Consider the following 21,318-nt stretch of genomic DNA (forward strand, 5'->3'; position numbering starts at 1 on the left):
TTTCATACGGGATACTCTACCTGTGCCGCGAGAACATGTGCCTTTACAAGTACGACACAACATGTGGTTCATGCACGATGGAGCTCCTGCATATTTCAGTCGAAGTGTTCGTACGCTTCTCAACAACAGATTCGGTGACCGATGGATTGGTAGAGGCGGACTAATTCCATGGCCTCCACGCTCCCCTGACCTCAACCTTCTTGACTTTCAGTTATGGGGGCATTTGAAAGCTCTTGTGTACGCAATCCCGGTACCAAATGTAGAGACTCTTCGTGCTCGTATAGTGGACGGCTGTGATACAATACGCTATTCTCCAGGGCTGCATCAGCGCATCAGGGATTCCATGCGGCGGAGGGTGGATGCATGTATCCCCGCTAACGGAGGACATTTTGAACATTTCCTTTAACAAAGTGTTTAAAGTCACGCTGGTACGTTCTGTTGCTGTGTGTTTCCATTCCATGATTAATGTGCTTTGAAGAGAAGTAATAAAATGAGCTCTAACATGGAAAGTAAGCGTTTCCGGACACATGTCCACATAACATATTTTCTTTCTTTGTGTGTGAGGAATGTTTCCTGGAAGTTTGGCCGTACCTTTTTGTAACACCCTGTATACTGTTCTGAGAGTAGAAACTTTGAAAGTGAGTTCACGTTTATTGATACTTATCACAGATTTCTTTTATAACTAAGATTGTGACTGCAAAATGCATTATACCACGATTATTTATTCATTAAAGTTCTCAATTTTACAGACGGTGGTGTTGATGATGATGAAGATCTGCATGAAGATGAAACTGATGAATTCATTAACGAAGCTATTAGATAAGCAGTAAAGCAAAAAAGCACTCCGTCATCAGGGCACAAGTGGCCCATCGGGACCATCTGACCGCCGTGTCATCCTCAGATGAGGATGCGGATAGGAGGGGCGCGTGGTCACCACACCGCTCTCCCGGTCGGTACGATGGTTTTCTTTGACGGGAGCCGCTACTGTTCGGTCGAGTAGCTCCTCGGTTGGCATCACGAGGCTGAGTGCACCCCGAAAAATGGCGAAAGCACATGGCGGCCCGGATGGTCACCCATCCAAGTGCCGGCCACGCCCGACAGCGCTTAACTTCCGTGATCTGACGGGAACCGGTGGATCCACTGCGGCAAGACCGTTGCCCAAAGCAAGAAAAAGAACGTTTGTTTTTGATTAACATAACATTTTATAATGAAAATTTGTATTTAGAGTGGTCTATTTTGAAAATCTTTTCGTCCAGTAGAGAGTGAATATTAGTATTCTTCACTTGATGCATTTCAAAATGAGAGTTTATTAGGAAAAAACTCAAAAACTGACTACTGTGACACCAAGTCCATGATTACAATGTATAACTGAAGCCTCATATCAAATTCCATTTTTAAACATTGATCTTTTGCAAACTTCTCCTGAACTACTGCTTGCAAGATCATGGATGGAATTTGATGTAACATTAGTGGAGCTGACATGTGCTCTCTCTATCTGAACAGCTGACTGGGTTGTTATCAGACATCTACAAATCTCTCTCTCTCTCTCTAAATACAGAGGTGTGTGTGTGTGTGTGTGTACGTATTTCAGATGAAAATATCTTTAAACACGTGCCAATTCAAATGGAATTTTCGTCTTTTTTCAAAAAGGAAATTTACGTAATTCAAATGAATATTATGTAACTTATTTGGAACTACTGCAATTTTTCAACTTGACGCCACTATTTACGCAGTTCACGTGACTGGCTTTCTCATTTTAATGCCCGCAAAAATACTAGGCTAACGTAGGCTGCTTCATTTTAATACCTGCTAAAATACTATGCTGTACGCAATCTGCACCAGAATTTTCAGTTGACATCAGCTGCATCTCATCGTTCAAAACAGCATTTAAGTGCATTCTTGATCCAGAGTTGCTATAGAATTCCTATAATAACGAATTTGGAGACAAGACAGCTACCATGAAAAGATGTGAAAACGTAATGAAACTGGGATAAACAGAAATGTTTTACAGTGTAGAGTACTGACCCTGTAATATGGGTGATTGGTGTTCCTCGCGGTTCCTTTATGTTTTTATATATTTTGATGGTGCCTATCTTGGATACAAATTTTTATGTTTTGTTTACTGGTTTAGGAAAACATACGCATCTGATGATTTTATACATCGAAACAATTTGTGAAAATTTGTGATCTAAGATTATTTCGAATTATTATTCCGAATACATCAAATTTTTAAACACTGGATTGCAGTATACATTAAATGTGCTTGTGTCTCCCGTAATCATAACGTTGTACTTTTTTGTATATTTGCTGTAAAATTTTATCAGGCAGCACAAATACAGACACAGGTGATACTGGATAGACCAAAAGATCGTAATATAACATACAATACCAGCAAAAAATAAAATATTTGCATATTCTTGAAATCAAAGTTTCACCTATCAGCATTTATTGATAACGTATCTTCAGAGATTTTCCGTAAAAATAATCAATGCTTTCATCGTATTTTTTCCGTTTCTGGTATTGGAGCTTCTTTCAGGTTCTTTATAATGCGCTGCAAGGATCAATGATGCACTTGCACTAGAATGGTGTTGCGGAAACCGTTTGATGGATATGTGCCTGTCATGTGGTTCTGTATTTGCTTGTATACTCGTCCTGCATTAATTTCCTGGTTACGCGTGAGGTAATGTCTAGTGAATAAAAAGGTTTTATGGATAAACAAAAATGGAAGCCAGTCAGCTTTCACGTAGGTTCTGGTATGAACACAATCGTGCGATATACACTGGGGTGGGTGACCTCAACCCCTGCACGGTGCGCCCCAACGACTGATACGGACTTCCTGTAGCTGTATACACTCCTGGAAATGGAAAAAAGAACACATAGACACCGGTGTGTCAGACCCACCATACTTGCTCCGGACACTGCGAGAGGGCTGTACAAGCAATGATCACACGCACGGTACAGCGGACACACCAGGAACCGCGGTGTTGGCCGTCGAATGGCGCTAGCTGCGCAGCATTTGTGCACCGCCGCCGTCAGTGTTAGCCAGTTTGCCGTGGCATACGGAGCTCCATCGCAGTCTTTAACACTGGTAGCATGCCGCGACAGCGTGGACGTGAACCGTATGTGCAGTTGACGGACTTTGAGCGAGGGCGTATAGTGGGCATGCGGGAGGCCGGGTGGACGTACCGCCGAATTGCTCAACACGTGGGGCGTGAGGCCTCCACAGTACATCGATGTTGTCGCCAGTGGTCGGCGGAAGGTGCACGTGCCCGTCGACCTGGGACCGGACCGCAGCGACGCACGGATGCACGCCAAGACCGTAGGATCCTACGCAGTGCCGTAGGGGACCGCACCGCCACTTCCCAGCAAATTAGGGACACTGTTGCTCCTGGGGTATCGGCGAGGACCATTCGCAACCGTCTCCATGAAGCTGGGCTACGGTCCCGCACACCGTTAGGCCGTCTTCCGCTCACGCCCCAACATCGTGCAGCCCGCCTCCAGTGGTGTCGCGACAGGCGTGAATGGAGGGACGAATGGAGACGTGTCGTCTTCAGCGATGAGAGTCGCTTCTGCCTTGGTGCCAATGATGGTCGTATGCGTGTTTGGCGCCGTGCAGGTGAGCGCCACAATCAGGACTGCATACGACCGAGGCACACAGGGCCAACACCCGGCATCATGGTGTGGGGAGCGATCTCCTACACTGGCCGTACACCACTGGTGAACGTCGAGGGGACACTGAATAGTGCACGGTACATCCAAACCGTCATCGAACCCATCGTTCTACCATTCCTAGACCGGCAAGGGAACTTGCTGTTCCAACAGGACAGTGCACGTCCGCATGTATCCCGTGCCACACAACGTGCTCTAGAAGGTGTAAGTCAACTACCCTGGCCAGCAAGATCTCCGGATCTGTCCCCCATTGAGCATGTTTGGGACTGGATGAAGCGTCGTCTCACGCGGTCTGCACGTCCAGCACGAACGCTGGTCCAACTGAGGCGCCAGGTGGAAATGGCATGGCAAGCCGTTCCACAGGACTACATCCAGCATCTCTACGATCGTCTCCATGGGAGAATAGCAGCCTGCATTGCTGCGAAAGGTGGATACACACTGTACTACTGCCGACATTGTGCATGCTCTGTTGCCTGTGTCTATGTGCCTGTGGTTCTGTCAGTGTGATAATGTGATGTATCTGACCCCAGGAATGTGTCAATAAAGTTTCCCCTTCCTGGGACAATGAATTCACGGTGTTCTTATTTCAATTTCCAGGAGTGTATTTAATCACCAGCGGATCAACTGACGTGGATATGAAGACACTCAACGATCTCGACTGTGTAATACGAAGTTTCCCAACGACTGAGAAGTGGGCAGAAATGGCTCCATCGCTCACGGCGTAGTTTTAGTAACGGATAGAGAGAGATACCTCCCAAACATATCGTGATCTAACAGTGTGCACAATGAAAGCTCTTTCGGAAAGAACTATCCCAGATGACACCCCACAATGAAAATAACACCGTCAATTCAGATGGCGCACATAGCTCTTCGGATTCTGGTAAGCCTTTACCAGCGGGGAAGATGGACTCAGGGCGAGATGATGGCTAAACCGATGACGAATTTACAAGAAACATGTAGACGAGTGATACTAGCCGAAACTTACGAACTACGAAGTGCCATTATTTTGGAGCTATCAATACACAGACTCTGCCATAGGTGGGGAAAGTGAAACTATCTCTGCATGAAATGGAAACAAGGAATATCTGAAAACTGTCGTTACAGGAAGCACGTTTGAAGGACATGCATAACCTCTATTCAGAGAAATACAGAATCTTCAAAGGAAGACCTGGCTCAAAAGTTAGAATAATAATCCAGTGTCATGGAACAGCGCTTTGGAGCAAATTAGCAAATAATAGGTTGTGTAATGGACTTCGGTTTTTCTTCTGAAATTCTCTTCACTTTGGCACTGTAATGTTACACGCTCCCATAGACGAAGGCAACCAAAGAAATCATGGGAGGTGGAAGTATTTCAGAATTCGATAGACAGCGAACAACAGAAACTCCCAGCTACAATGTAAATTTGTAATGGGCGATCTCTACGCAAGAGTTTGAAAAGAACGACACTTTCGGAAGATAGTTGGTCTCTACACAGTTCATAACAGACCACACAAAAATCACAAAAGTCTTACTGCATTGATGGAAACTTTTGTCCATTTACTTGAAGAGTCATCCCAGAAAAAAGAAAATTTGGTGCTCGCTGCGTAAAGACCTTGGTGAATAGGACCTGTACCACTCTGCCACCTCAATACGAAGCAATAGAGGAATTATGAATATAGAAGTTTGGAAAGAAATTAATCTACACTCTAATCACTTTTTATCACGTATAAAATTGTGACCTAATGGGGATTAAATAAGAAAAGGCTTAATCTGAATAGAGTAACAAAGTTTAACTACGACAGGTGCAAGAAAACAGGACTCAGTTTCAAGGACTATTACAGAAAATGAAAATGGAAGCCTCGCTTCATAACCGGGAAAATCTAACAAATGCAGCTAGCGAATCGCACCATTACAACGTTGGTGGACTGAAGGCTGCGATAATGCAACTGACAAAAGAGGAAACACCTATAAAGCATGGTGCTCAGACATAACAGAAGAAAAGTTTGAGACATACAAAGAAGTGCTCAGGCAGATGACGGGGAACCTACAGCATGCCAGATGAAATACGATCTTCGAAGAAAACTGAAAGAAACTGTGACAGAATTTAAGAAAAACAGTAGCAGAATCACCTACAGGACTACAGACCGGCATTTTGATGAGGAACTATCATCAAACCTGAGATTTTGAAAGGATGATGGAAACTGACAGTAACATGAAAATTGTGAAACATTTCGCAGATACATCGAGAAATTGTTAAATTGTGAAGAACTTGAAAATAAGTGGGCGATTTAAAGAATAGCAAAGTTTCAGAGAAAACTTTTTTACAACAGAGATACTGAACAGTAGTGGTGAAATAAAAGTTTTAAAAGAAAAAATGAAAAAGGTCTGGAAATCTGAAGTAATCACTAATGATTGTAAAACTGCTCTGAATCATAGTTTATACAAAAAAGGTGATAGAACTTATCTCGATAAGATCGCGGCATTTCTATCCCCCCCCGTAAAATTTAGATCTACAGTACTGCACAGGGAACTGTACACGTGTCTAGCAGAGCAAAAACATTGTTGGGGAACATCAAAGGGGCTTCGCAGAAAGATAACATGTGAAGTAGCTCTGGAACCTGAGAACAGCACAGGAAGACTAGGAAAACTATCGCAGCAACAATCTTGTAGTGTTCACAGACTTCAGAAAAGTGTACTCTTTAGTCGAAAGTGTTGTTCGACATACTAATAGAATTAGGAATGAACGCAAAAACAATTGAAATTATCCATCAGACGTTAAAACGGATTCGTCCAAAGATATAATAACACGGGGAGTCCTCTAAGGAGTTTGGTATGAAAACAGGGCCAAACATGGTGAGAAGGTGTCTCTGGTCCTCTTCAACTGCGTTTTAGAGAAAATCATTCGCTAATAGGGGAGCTCTCCAAAGAGTAATATTAAAACATGAGTCAGACAAAATGATGTACAGTCCCCAGTTCACTCAAAATGAGTAAGGTGGCAGAATAAATGGTCAGATTCGCACCTTACATGAGACCTTTACAAATCGCAATGATAATGTGAAGAAGACACCTAAAGTAAATTGGCGGCTATGAGAACATTTGCCTATAAATACATAATGCAAAAAGGGATGACAGTCAATCGACAGTAATTAACACACCATTCCTATACAATGCATGTCTTTGAGCGGAAGGTAGAACAGGGAACGCGAGTTGAGTCGCTTTTAGAGTTGGAAAGCCAGCTCCACAATGGTGTGGCGAAGCTGCGCTGCAAGAGTTACGCCGGAAACCACTTAAAGAGGTGGCAGGAAGGAGGACAGCGATCCCGGGCCAGGTGATTCAAGCTGGAGGGCAGCCTGTAGCGGGGCAACTGCACAAGGGCAGAGAAGAAGCTTTACAAAACTGTATTTCGGAATTCCAACGGGATACGAACAAAAGAGTGACGCATTTTCGTCCAGCGAGTGCGACAAACGCAAAGGTCAATGTACTTTAGGCGTCTACAACGGGCACAAAACGACCGATTGGTGGAAACGCACTAGGAAGGAGAAAAATACTGAAGTTTCGACGCAGTTTCATAGAAGGAATATTGCGATTGGTAGAGTGTGTTTCTACAAAATAAGAGGAACGCTCCTATTGGTCGAAAAAAGCCGTGACGTGAAAAAGGAACCCACAAGTGGAGGGAGGCAGTTCTGCCATGAGTAGGACAAGAGAGAAATTTGGTGGGACTCTTCTCTGAACTGGCGTCAAGTGCATAATGGAGCGCTTAACGCTCCATACAAAACAGAGAAGAAATTTGTGTGGAAACTGCGTTCACAGCGTCTGGACTCCAGCTAAAAAAATTAGCTGTAGCAACGTTCAGCTCCAGATGTGGAGAAACGAACCAGCCAAATTTGTTAATTGTTCTTGCGAGAACTGAGAGGGCACTATAATAAGCACGCTGGTCTAACCATGCGCGTGTACATTCCCATATAATAAGACTAGTGCTGAGTACATGTTTTCTCGCATAACGAGGTTCAAATGGTTCAAATGGCTCTGAGCCCAATGGGACTTAACTTCTGAGGTCATCAGTCCCCTAGAACTTAGAACTACTTAAACCTATCTAACCTAAGGACATCACACACATCCATGCCCGAGGCAGGATTCGAACCTGCAACCGTTGCGGTCGCGCGATTCCAGACTGTAGCGCCTAGAACCGCTCGGCCGCTCTGGCTGGCCTCGCATAACGAGAAACATAGGGAAAGTTTCTGCTGGAAAGTTCAGCAAAGGCCAGATTAGTTTTGCAGAAATTTTAGTGGGAGAGAGTGGCCTTGCAGACAGCAGCACGTCGCAGCTTAAGGTAAATACCGCGTACAGAGGCATAAACTTTGTTGGTTCACCAGCTTGAGTCCACCGTAAACTCGAGCGGCCTTGGGTAACCTTGCGCTCAAATTTGTCACTTGATTACCCATCCACCGTAGACTTGATTGTCATCTTAAACAGTACCGATCTTTGAACCGGAATCGGACGATTTTCGTAGTACTGACCAACATCATAACGTATGTGCAGGAGCAATTTTGTAAAGGAAAATTCCAATTAAACATTCATATTATGGTGCTTAGGATTAATGTAAAGAAACTTAAACTTTCATAATATTGTGTTTAGGATTAATGTGCTTTCAGAGAGTTAATATTAACATTGTTGTGCACAAACTTATTTCACTTTTTGATGTTGGCAAGATGCGTTATCCATTGCGCTGTTTTTATGCTAGCGAGTTGAAAACTGTGTGAAAAGCGGTAATTTTGTGAGAAATATTGCGACATTAAACTTGTCATTTCACCTCACACAGTTGTTCTCAATTCTAGAATAAGCAAAAACAAACCCCCACCCTTACAAATGTGTTTTGGGGAAGAACATCGATGAACCAGAAAAAGAATTAACCAGAAAGTGCAAGTGCGCATGGAGCATCAAGATCTACTGCTTTGCATTCACCGATGATCTCACGATCCCGCCTAGGCTCGCTAACGCAGCGTCAAACCAGATAAATATACTAAAACAGTAAGCTGAAAAAACCGGACTCAAAAAATTTCATTCTCAAAACCAAAATATATGACAAACAGAAAAGCGGCACCTCCTACCCTGAAGCTAGGACGTGATGAGATGGAAAAAGCTGATAGTCTTAAATGTCTCGGGGAAACTGCACAACTGAAAGCTGTCGAAAGCGACAGTGTAAATCCTCAGGGTGTGGGAGGTCCTTTTAAACTGAATGTTTAATGGGATATATTAATGTGGCACTGTTTGTCTGACATAATAAATCGTTAAACACCAAACAATGATAAAGGAGTTCGTTTGTCTACTAAATTAAACAGAATTTCAACTAATTCAGTTTATTACATGTAAATGCAAAAGAAACGTTTTAACAGTGATTGATATTGATGAACTAATACCTTGTCAAACCAGGACAAGGGATCTGGAATGCGATTCAAAGGAACGCATATCTGAATGAACATTTACCTTCGCAGAAGTCACATCGCGATTGCCGAAGGTTAGCGCAAAAGAAAGGAAAACACCAAGAAGGCTGTACGTTTGCATCTATGGCCAGAGTTGAAAGCATGTTGAATCTCTAACTGCAAATAAGTCATCAGAATGAAGATTTGAATTACTGAATATCGATGGAAATGTTTCCCTTCAGTTCGCTTTCCTGCTGCGGCTTGATCTCACCGTACTCATGATCTGCAAGTGGCGGCTGAAACCCCTTCAAAATCAGCCACTGGCTCTGTACCAAAAACTTGCCTCTGTGTCTAAGTTTAAATAAGTGGAGTGAGAACCTCCCATCCAAGTCGAGCCTGGGGACGTTGTGTAGAAGAGGAATCTGCCCATCAAGACGGTGAAATCCGAAGACTGCCCTGGAAGGCGCCTACCTATCAAGCAAGTTTCTGCAGTACACTTCCGCCAAGAAAGAATCATTTCTCTGCGTTTTTATAGCATCACGTAATATTAGTTGGCTGAATGATAAATACTGTGAATGCTGATCAGTAAGGAGCTGTCATAAAAATACGCTAGTCTCTTCCATTATTCTCATTTCAGGTGGTTAACCAGTTGCAGACTGTGCCCTGCTCTCTCCGTCTCTGTGTCTACATTCGAGTGCTGAAAAGTCGGGCTGGACCTCTGCAAGCAATGCTTTTCGTTTAGTTTAACCATGGCAGCTATTTTTACATTTCGTTAAGCATTCTAACTTCTGGGACCTTAGCACGGTGTTGGTGTCTCATGGTTTTCAAAGAACCCCCAAAATTTTCTGTTCCCTGTCCTCTTTCTAGAATGTTACCTTGGCGTACCGTGAATTTCAACGAATTCTGACTGCCTGCTGTTTTGTCCACAACAGGCGGCCTTCTGGCACTCTGCCAAAACCGCACGTAACCTCCGACCACACAGAGCTAGCTAAAAACTATCTCCGTTGTCCACGCACACCTTAGAGAATCTATCTTCATTGTGACTGGCTCGTCCGGCCCCAAGATAGATACTTTCAGCTATGTACAGTCAGGCTGCCAGTGATGGTGCCTTCAAAAGCAACGTGGGCATTCCTTGGATTCTGCAGAGGGCTGTTTCCCCTGCCTGTTTTAATAAACCCACGGCGTGTCCTCTCGCTTGCAGCCAAGCACAATTTGCTTTCGTGGAGGCTTCTTATTTAGGTGTAGACGCAGTTCAGTATAGGAAATTGCAATCTAAGTAATGCGGCAATCACTGTTGCTGATTGCCGGCCGGGGTGGCCGAGCGGTTCTAGGCGCTACAGTCTGGAACCACGCGACCACTACGGTCGCAGGTTCGAATCCTGCCTTCACCTCAGAAGTTAAGTCCCATAGGGCTCAGAGCGATTTGAACCATTAAAAAAACTGTTGCTGATTTACATATCATATATTGGCAGAGATTTGATTTGGCTTTTTCATTTGGGTTTTAGTTCAGTTACGGGACAGTCTGGGAAAAACGGTCATGTAACAATGGTAACAACATCAATTAAGGGAAGATTTCCTCACTCATAATCAGACACTGCAGCGACACTCAATATCACGGATTCTTCATTCATTTATATCGAACGAATTTAACGAATTAATGATAACTGGCAGTCAAAAAAGAAAATTAGTTGTCAACAATAATGAAAACTAGTGATTCTATCCATATTTTGCTGCGATAACACCGGGTTCTTTGATCTAAACATACAGTGGCTGGATATCTTTTCGCAACACTACATAAGAAGAGTATCATATGATATTAACTGTCTGGAACCATTAATTGGCTACCTCTGTCACACAATTTGAAATTCATTAAGTACATCTTCAAACTGAACTAACAAATCAAGATTTTCCACGACAGAGACGTTTGTAGGGGTGAAATGTAATTGAATGCAGATTATAAACAACAGTGATCTGAGAAGCTGGCGAAACTTGAAGTTACATATTTAGCACCAGAAAGTAAAGATTAAGAGCAAATATTTTCTGAAGTATCCCTATGATTTAATATATTTATGTTAACTGTCAAGATTGGAGCCACTAGGCCCCTTTGTCAAATCTAATCAGGCATTCTATGTATTTTACACTGAAGCTGTAAAGAAACAGATGTAGGCGTGTGTATTCAAATACAGAGATATATAAACAGTCAGAATACGGCGCTGCCGTCGGCAACGCCTATATAAGACAACAAATCTCTGGCGCAGTTGTTATACAGCTTACGGTTGCTACACTGGCAGGTTATCAAGATTTAAGTGAGTTTGAACGTGGTGTTACTGTCGGCGCACAAGCGATGGGACCCAGCATCTCCGAGGTAGCGATGACGAGGGGATCTTTCCGTACGACCATTTCACAAGTGTACCGTGAATATCAGGAAACCGCTGAAACATCAAATCTCGGACATCGCTTTGGCTGGAAAAAAAGATCCCGCAAGAACGGGACCAACGACGACTGAAGGGAATCGTTCAACGCGACAGAAGTGCAACCCTTCCGCAAATTGCTGCAGATTTCAATGCTGGACCACCAACAAGTGTCAACGAGCGAACCAGTCAACGAAACATCATCGATATGGGCTTTCGGAGCCGGAGGCCCACTCGTGTATCCGGCCTGGGTGGTCGAGCGGTTCTAGGCGCTACAATCTGGAACCGCGCTACCGCTACGGTCGCAGGTTCGAATCCTGCCTCGGGCATGAATGTGTGTGATGTCCTTAGGTTAGTTAGGTTTAAGTAGTTCTAGGTTCTAGGGGACTGATGACCTCAGAAGTTAAGTCCCATAGGGCTCAGAGCCATTTGAACCATTTGAGTCCACTCGTGTACCCCTGATGACTGCACGGCATAAGCCTCACGCCTCGCCTGGACCTGTCAACACCACCGAAATTTCGGAGATTCGAGTCCTCCCTGGGGTACGGGTGTATGTGTTTTCGTTAGTGTGAGTTAGTTTAAGTTAGATTAAGTCGTGCGTAAACCTAGGAACCGATGATCTTAGCAGCTTGGTCCCATAGGAACTTACCACAAGTTAAATTTAAATAACCACCGACATTGGACTGTTGATAAGTGGCCGCACGAGTCTCGTTTCAAATTGTATCGAGCAGATGGACGCGTACGGGTGTGGAGACATCCATATGAATCCATGGACCCTGCATGTCAACAGGGGACTGTTCAAGCTGGTAGAGGTTCTGTAACGGTGTGGGGCGTGTGCAGCTGGAGTGATATGGGACCCCTGATACGTCTAGATGCGACTCTAACAGGTGACACGCACGTAAGCATCCTGTCTGATCGCCTGCATCCATTGATGTCCACTGTGCATTTATACGGACTTGGGCAATGTCAGCAGGACAATGCGACAACTCAGACGTCCAGAATTGCTACAGAGTGGCTACAGGAACACTCTTCTGAATTTAAACACTTTTGCTGGCCACCAAATTCCCCAGACATGAACATTATTGAGCATATCCGGTATGCCTTGCAACGTGCTGTTCAGAAGAGATCTCCACCACCTCGTACTCTGACGGATTTACAGACAGCCCTGCAGGATTCATGGTGTCAATTCCCTCCAGCACTGCTTCAGACATTAGTCAAGTCCATGCCACATCGTGCTGCGGCACTTCTACGTGCTCACGGAGGCCCCATACGATAGTAGGCAGGTGTACCAGTTTCTTTGACTCTTCAGTGTATAAGAGAATTTTAAGCTATTTTGACTACTTTGCGACCGTGACTGTCTCAAGGAATATGTAAAGGTTTTTTTAAATTACCGATACCAGTCACAATGGTAAGGGTAATTTAAAAAAAAAACCTTTACATATTTCTTCAGTGTATATTGCACATATTACTACACACGTGTTATAAGTTACATCTAATATATAATACCACCTTTAGGAATTACAGCAGTGCAGATAAAAGTACACAATTTACAAATCTTCATGGTAAGTACAATAACAAATACGAATAACGGGAAGGTAGGTTCCAACTATGATCGCTAGCAGCAATGGGCATGAGGAAAGGAGGTGCAAATTGGAAGGAAAAGGGGATGTGATAAAACACAACAACGAAGATAAGGAAAAGGAAAGTGGCATGACGTAGAGAAACGAAGAAAAAAATCGTAACTGGGAGAAGACTGGTTTTACTGTATGATAGAGGGATATTTGGCCATATTTATCTTATGGGGAAACGCTGTGAGGGTGACAGAAGGCAGAGCTTTTAAAATTTTTGTAAGCTAGAGTGCATTAACTCGTGTGCAGTGCTCAGGGCAGCTTGTTCCAGGGGTGGACGACAGAAACAGAGAGGTAGTTTGGGAATCTTTTCTTTTTATGAATGGGAGCAGGATAGATACTAGGTAAGTGGGACCTGGTGTTTCGATTGTGATGAGAGAACAGGTATTTAACCTTGGATGCGAGGTACTGGGGTGCGTGTGGACTGAGGAGCCGATGAAGTAGACAGAGTTTTTGGTAGTTGCGTGATTTCTAAGGGTGTGACGTGACTGGGTGTTTGAAGAACTGTCATGGTCGTGTAGACAAGTGTTGCAGACGTAACGCAGACAGGCCTTATTGTTTAGTTCTGACTGTAAAGACTTCTCATTGTAAGTAGGCTGTTTAGGTTCTTATATTGGTAACGCCACCGCCACGTAGCGCTCTGTATGAAAATCACTGGCTCTGCTGTGTGCAGTCTGTGGCTGGGTGGCATTGTTGGAATTTGCTATTGTAGTGTTGGGCAGTTGGCTGTTAACAGCGCGTAGCGTTGCGCAGTTGGAGGTGAGCCACCAGCAGTGGTGGATGTGGGAAGAGAGATGGCGGAGTTTTGAGAGCGGATGATCTGGACGTGTGTCCATCAGAGACAGTAAATTTGTAAGACTGGATGTCATAATCTGCTATACATATTATGACTTTTGAACACTATTAAGGTAAATACATTGTTTGTTCTCTATCAAAATCTTTCATTTGCTAACTATGCCTATCAGTAGTTTTGTGGCTTCAGTAGTTTGAATCTTTTATTTAGCTGCCTGTATTGACGCTCGCTGTATTGCGGTAGTTTGAGTAACGAAGATTTTTGTGAGGTAAGTGATTTGTGAAAGGTATAGGTTATAGTTAGTCAGGGCCATTCTTTTTTAGGGATTATTAAAAGTCAGATTGCGTTGCGCTAAAAATTTTGTGTGTCAGTTTAGTGTTGATCAGAATAAGTAAAGAGAGAGATGTCTGAGTACGTTCAGTTCTGCTCAGCTGTTTGAAAATCAAATAATGTAAGAGGTTTATCAGCACAGTAATTCATTAATTTTTCTAAGAGGACGTTTCATCATTAGTCGTGACTTGCTGGATTACATCCCTATAATGGGTGGTCGGTAAAATGAATAATTGCTGAAGTTTACGTTTCACATACTTTTGTGAATATGTACCGAAACTTTTCCAGGGCAAATAGTAGAAGTTTTCCTGTATGTGCTCCTGGATTTTATGCCCAAATGAGGTGAAGATGCCAAGTTACACTCAAGTTTTTCAGTGTTTTGTGATAATAAGAGACGCCGATATAGCTTCCGTTTGAGGGCGTTGCTGTGGCGTATCTGCCACACGTCGCGACTCCGAATAGGGTATATGAGCACCGACAGTAGCCGAGGGATTCTTGAGGCATTCGTGTCTTTCCAAGATGTGTGCGACAAATAATTGACGGCTCGCAGATTATATATATATATATATATATATATATATATATATATATATATATATATATATATATTTTTTTTTTTTTTTTTTTTCTGGCGAAGGACAAACACTTGTAGATATCCATCGGAAAACGAATAATGTATATGGAGCGGCATGTCTGTCGAAAATCATCGTCATAGGATGGTGTGCCAACTTGCGTGCTGCGGCTTCATGATATTGCACGTCCCCATATCACAAACGTCGTAACGCAGGAGTTGTGTCAACGCAAGAGAAAGTCACTTTAACACACCCCCTATAGTCCTGAACTCTCCCCAAGCGATTATCACACCCTCGGTCATTTAAAAAAGGCCTATCGGACAAATATGTCCAACAGGCACTTACGGACAACTTCAAGGAGCAGGACACTGTGTTTTACCAAACGGGTATCTTCAAACTGATGCGCCGGTGGGACGACTGTCTCAATGCTCACGGCGATTCTACCTAATTGTCATAACGAGTATGCACAGTACAGCCTTGGAACGGAAGCTTTTTGATCGCCCGTCGAGAGAAATAGAAGACAATTTCTTGAGGAATTCAGAAGTTATCAGTTTCTGATGCTATAGTAAGCTGTCCAAATTAAGCTACATTGCATACAGACTCGTCAAGAGCAGCGAAACTGCAAAGCGAGGAGGCCACGGATCAGGTTACTCTTCGTGTTGCTGCGCCAAAGGGCGTCACTGTTCGTGTTTGTACGCCGTTTGCAGTAATGTGCTCTGGGAATCGGAACACTTTACGCTCTATCGTTACGCCGTGACGTGTTAATCAGTGGAGATCGACGACGTTAGCCCTAATAGGTGTTTTAATAAAGCGACACAGCTGTTAATTACGGCGTTAATATCCTTTTAACGCACATAAACTGCTAATCGAACAGAGATCAGGCACCGCAAGCGGGCAGATCAGCAGTTCCGCGCAGTAGAAGCCGTCTGGCATCTGGTCTTCGGAGATAAGCCACGGGGAAATTTCCAGCCGGTGGGTTTCGTTTAAACAAAACATTTCGAGTCCGCACCCGATAACTGCGGCGTTAAAATAATAACAAAATACTGATTTACTCGGAGGAAAATATTAATCTGCCTCTCTCCGCAGGTCGTGATAACTCGCGAAATCGCTGGGGCACGCGTGACTCAATTTTTTTTTGTTTTTCACTCGCCGTTCCCCGCGGAGGGCTGGCGAGATAACCGGCGACTAATAATCCGGCGAGCGGTATTTTTACCGCCACGCCGCGCCGCGACGTTCGTTCGTTCGTTAGCGGCGCCGGCGTTTACAACGGGCCGGCGGCGCCGTATATTAGCCCCGGCGCTCGCGTGTACTCCGGGGAAGAGGAAACGGACCCCGGCCCCGGGGCCGAAGAAATGCAGCAGGCACCCGCAGCCGATGCCCGCCGGATAAGTGCCGGGGGAGGACGATAACAATAAAAGAGAAGTGCGGCCGCCAAAGAGGGTGAAAGGCGCGGCCGGGGCTGTGCCGAGCCAGCGACAGCGCCGGGGCTGTCCATTACAGGACAGGCGTGGGCGTGTGTGGCCCGTGGGGGGCGTCGCACGCGGAACGCTATCGCTCACCGCTCCCAAGTGGGGAGGCAGCACTCCAGCTGTTGCCGAACGACGTTCTCTGCGTCGGTTATTTGGGATTTTGCGCTCGCGGATCGACCACTTGGGGGTCACAGTTTGTTGTACACGCAGAACTGTATTCACTGCTGTAGCTGTGTGAACCGGTAGAGACACAGCTTAACCACACCACAAATGGCAGGTGGCCACGACACCTGGACCCAGAGTGTTCGAAAGCTCTGACTGTGGAATAGGGTAAAGTGTATGCAAGTGTATGCATATGAGTAAGTCTTTCTCGGCGTATTCCACTGAAAATTCTTCTCGGGTTATCAGCCGAGAAGAATTCATCAGGGTAAAGTATCCGTATTTCAGGTGGTTACCCACTTCCGGGTAGTTGAATATCTCTCTTCCCTGGTGCTGCACTCCGTAGCTCGCTCCGACAACCAGTAGCGAAGGTCACTCTGATATTCCATTGTGAGTTCGGTGCCGAGGCAATTCAAATTTCGTTCTCCACAGTTACATTTGCATTGTGGACAAGACAAATATTGCCAACAGAGCCCAGTTGGAAGTCCTTCCTTACGCCACGTACGATGTACTTTCAAAGTATTTCATATGAGAAGTTATTATGGAGCATGCTCTGTCTTATCTAATTGACAAGAGTGTCATCCATCAGTCACTTAAGAGTTAGTTGTGCCTAAAGAGAAGTATGGCACGATTTCTAATAGCGGATAGTAATAGATGGCACTATTTCGGGTACGCGAAATTTGGGTCATTTTCTTCCAGTCCATATGTGGCATAACAGCAAACCAGTGCTTAATAGTATTGGTTAAAAACAGTCTTGGTTGCAATTTTAGTTTTTTTTATTTTCCAACGACGCGTTTCGCCTTATTTTGGCATCTTCAGGTTATCATTTCTAGGTGGAAGCGAGAGGCACCAATATCAGCATAACGCGTTCCCGTTCACAGGAGCTTACTACCTGAGCCCCCATCTTACTGTTACTCGCTTCTGTGAACGGGAACGCGTTATGCTGATCTTGGTGCCTCTCGCGTCCATCTAGAAAAGATAACCTGAAGATGCCTAAATATGGCAAAAAAAAACCTAAAACTGCAACCAAGACTGTTTTTAACCAGTATTGGGTCATTTTATAGAAACGGATCTTCTCAATTTTATTCCAGGTGCCACCTCTCCGCTGTTTGACAGACAAAGACGTTGCGACGCTTACGGGTGGGGCATACTGCAGAGTTGCATCAATGGAAGTGGCTGCAAATGGTTTCAAAAACCTGGGATATGTTGTTGTGAAGCCCTGGTTTTTACGTCTGTGGATTTTCCTCCTCAGAAATCTGCAGCAAATGCGGATAAGGCCTCAGGAGCCACAGCAGGACCACTGTCGCAGTTTTTGGAATGGTGAAAAGAGCGCTTTTCTGCTTTTGAAATCAGCCTTCCTCCTCTGCTTTCACCGTCAAACGCAACACCAAGAGCAGGTAAAGCAGCAGTGCTGACGTCTTCTCCTTTTAAAGAGGCTTTATAGAAATCTATGGCTAAATGAAAAAAGGAAAGCAAGTACAAAGACTACAGGAAAGGCGCCACCTCAACGAAACCTACTCCAGGAGCTTCATGTGATGCATCTGACAGATCAACACATGAGGATAGCAAAAGAATGCGCTACGTAAGACAGAGCCAGAGGGTCACGAAGTAGCAGGATCATGGTGAGGAAGACTCCGATTCAAGCATTGATGGAACCATGTTGAAAGACTTATCATCTGACTATGAAGAGGACGAGCAGCGCATTTATTGTGATCAACTGCGGTCAAGTGACACTTCTAAAGAGATCTGGATTAAAATGTATAGGTTGCTATCGTTGACGTTATGAGCTTTTTGCAGGTGTCGACGATGATACTTGGAAAACGTGACTTCTGTATCAAAAAGCGCAAAGGCAGAAAATTTCTCCTGTTACGGCTGAAACGTCAGTGTAACTGGCAATTACGCAGAACTCTTTATTTCTGAAACAAACATTTGATATGAATAAAGGCTATGTTACTAATGAATTAATTTTTAGCTTTCATTTACAACCCGTGATTAGGAAACACAAAATCTCGAAATTAGGAACCTCATTTTCTGGAGGTAAAAATTACACATTCTAATTCTTTGAGCTGCTATTACAGAAAAATAAAATGTTCGAAAGATTTTTTGCAGGGATAGTATTTAAATATGCCCTAGTAATAGTGTAATACATTTTCTGTAATTTAAAAACTGCTAGTTTACTGGTAACTTCAAATCTAGAAACGGTGGCCGGTAGTGCGATATTTCCTCCCACTTTGTGCATGATGGAAAGCAGAGCCGAGGAACTGACGCATGGAATAACGTCCACTTAGAATATTTAATACTTCACTTGTCATAAAACGAATCTAATAATGCTGTAGTCTTTACTCACGGTAGTGCTTCATAACTAAAACTGCATTTATTATAAGCCTGCAGAATGTTGAGAGTAGAATAACAAAACCACAAAAACCGGCAGATATGGCGGAGGTATCATGACAGCGCGCCCTGCGTAGGCATATGGGGAGCAATTAATCTGTGGTGTCGTGAGCACAGCACCAGGTAGCAGCACAGGCGTCGATAGGTCGACAACTCACTACAGAGTCGGCGTATAGCCCAGTGATTGCCGCACTAAGAAGTCGCAGCGGTGGCGCCGCCAGAGAAGTGTTAGGTTCCGACGCCACAACAGAGCGGGCAGTTCCATCTCAGCTCGACTACCGAGAAGACCACCTTCTGCTTGTGCACTTCACGTCGTATCGTCTGTTTCTAGCGAGTCCAAAAAATGGTTCAAATGGCTCTGAGCAGTATGGGACAACTTCTGAGGTCATCAGTCCCCTAGAACTTAGAACTACTTAAACCTAACTAACCTATGGACATCACACACATCCATGCCCGAGGCAGGATTCGAACCTGCGACCGTAGCGCCTAGAACTGCTCGGCCACTCCGGCCGGCTAGCGAGTCCACACCTGGCGTCTTCACTGAACATTCTAGTGGCACAAGAACTGTTTACTATCCAGCCTTAGCTTCTGGAGTAGTAGTTGAACTTCAGGATCTTCTGCCACAGTCGATTTGTACAAAGTTCAGTAATCGTCAATAAATATGTGTGTTCTTGTCACTAATCATTATCGGTGTTTCAGTTTTCAACTCGTTCTCCTCTCAGAGTGTTTCTCTCAGTGCATTATAAACACTTAAAGGTGGCGACAAGTAAAATCTCCTTCTATTGTTGCATAGAAATTACGGTACGACACAGTCGTCAGTCAGCCACTGTGAAGTGAACATCTAAATCAGTCAGCATCATTGACGTCAACACATATAAGTGATGTAACAGAAAGTGATTTAAATGATAATTTTTCCTCGGGAAACGTTAATTTCACCTTAAAACACTCAACCCAAGAGGCAGTGAATTCATTAGTAATATTTGAGATGATTCATTGGCAGCACACTTAGAAGGTGCAACAGGTCTACCAAAGAGACTGCTTACACTACGCTTGTCCGCTCTATTCTGGAGTAGAGATGGGCAAACTCGTTCATCCGTGGGAACTAGTTTACTGCTGATCGTTCTTTTTTGGGAACAGTTCATTTTTACTCGTTCATCGTTCATTTGTGCTTGGTATATGGTTTTTATGGAAAACTGAAAACTAGTAGTGTAGGTGACTAAAGGATGGAGGTCACCAAGAGGGGGCACTTGCCTCCCCCCTGGAGTGTAGAGTTTATATTCATTACAGAATTCTTAACACTTTTAGCAGTAATTTCTGTGATTCTGCAGAACCTGTCGTTTAGCCAACCGTAGCCTTGTGTGGCTGTTCGCAGGGAAATAATATAGGGTGGCGCACGGAAAACCGGCCCCCAGTACAGACTGCTCGCCAATTACGGACGATGTGTTGCCCGTTACGAGCAGAAACAACAAACAGACAAACATGTAATAATTAGGCAGTGAAGAAATAACAAACGAATGCAAGTAACAATTGCGAAACAATCGATGACGATGTGTAGAGAGCTGGAGAAGAGAACATGAAAATCTCACGCGACGCGCATGGGCTATAGCTCATGTAGTCTTGTAAACCTGTTAGTGGCTGTTTCCCAACTTAATAGACCACAAGTGTCTTGTATAAAATTCTTCGTTTCGACTTCCACTATATAGCAATGCTACATTGTAAACAATAATCGTTTACACCCTATATATACTTCACGTTGTCACTGAGTTCGTAGGCGAAGTAGAGACTTTAATGGAAGCATAAAATAAAATGTGGTTTCCTCATAATAGTGTCACTTAGTAAAAATTACGTTTTTATGTTGCATTATCAACGTTAATGCAACAATAATAATAATAATAATAATTAAGTTCGCAGTAATAAAGTTTTCGGTTTGAAAGCTCCTTCTGAACAAATGTTTTTGAGATAATAAGTACATATGATTTTATGGCAATCTTTGCCTTTTCAAATGGAGAGGCACCGCTTTTCCTGCTGAGCCAAAATGACCCAAAACCCACTTTTTCTTCTTCTTTTTTTTCCAAAGGAACCAAACTAGCGGGTAATGCAAATTGGAAACAACCAAACTTAAAAATAATTAGAGCCTTCCTAAATGTAATGTTTTGTATATGAAAGATACACGAAAATCGTTTTGTATGAATTTTCTTGCACTAAAAATTAAGCAAATTATTGAGAGTTAGTTGCCAAATCAAGTCGATGAAACCTAAAAATATATGAATAACAAAAATCTAGCCTTGTTATAAGTATGTCTTCTGTTGTTCATCGATATAATGAAATGAGCTGATATGCCCTTTTGTTACCTAAAAAGACATGCCTATTACATACAACGTAATTTTTATGTAATTTGCGTAACTATAAAATACTTTTTGATTACCGGTCGTGGACGCTGAATAGCCAGAACCAAGAGCAAGAACAGTTTGGAACACATGTAAAATAGGCGAACGCA

The sequence above is a fragment of the Schistocerca serialis genome, chromosome 2 (assembly GCF_023864345.2).
Source record: "Schistocerca serialis cubense isolate TAMUIC-IGC-003099 chromosome 2, iqSchSeri2.2, whole genome shotgun sequence".
Taxonomy (NCBI): Eukaryota; Metazoa; Arthropoda; class Insecta; order Orthoptera; family Acrididae; genus Schistocerca; species Schistocerca serialis.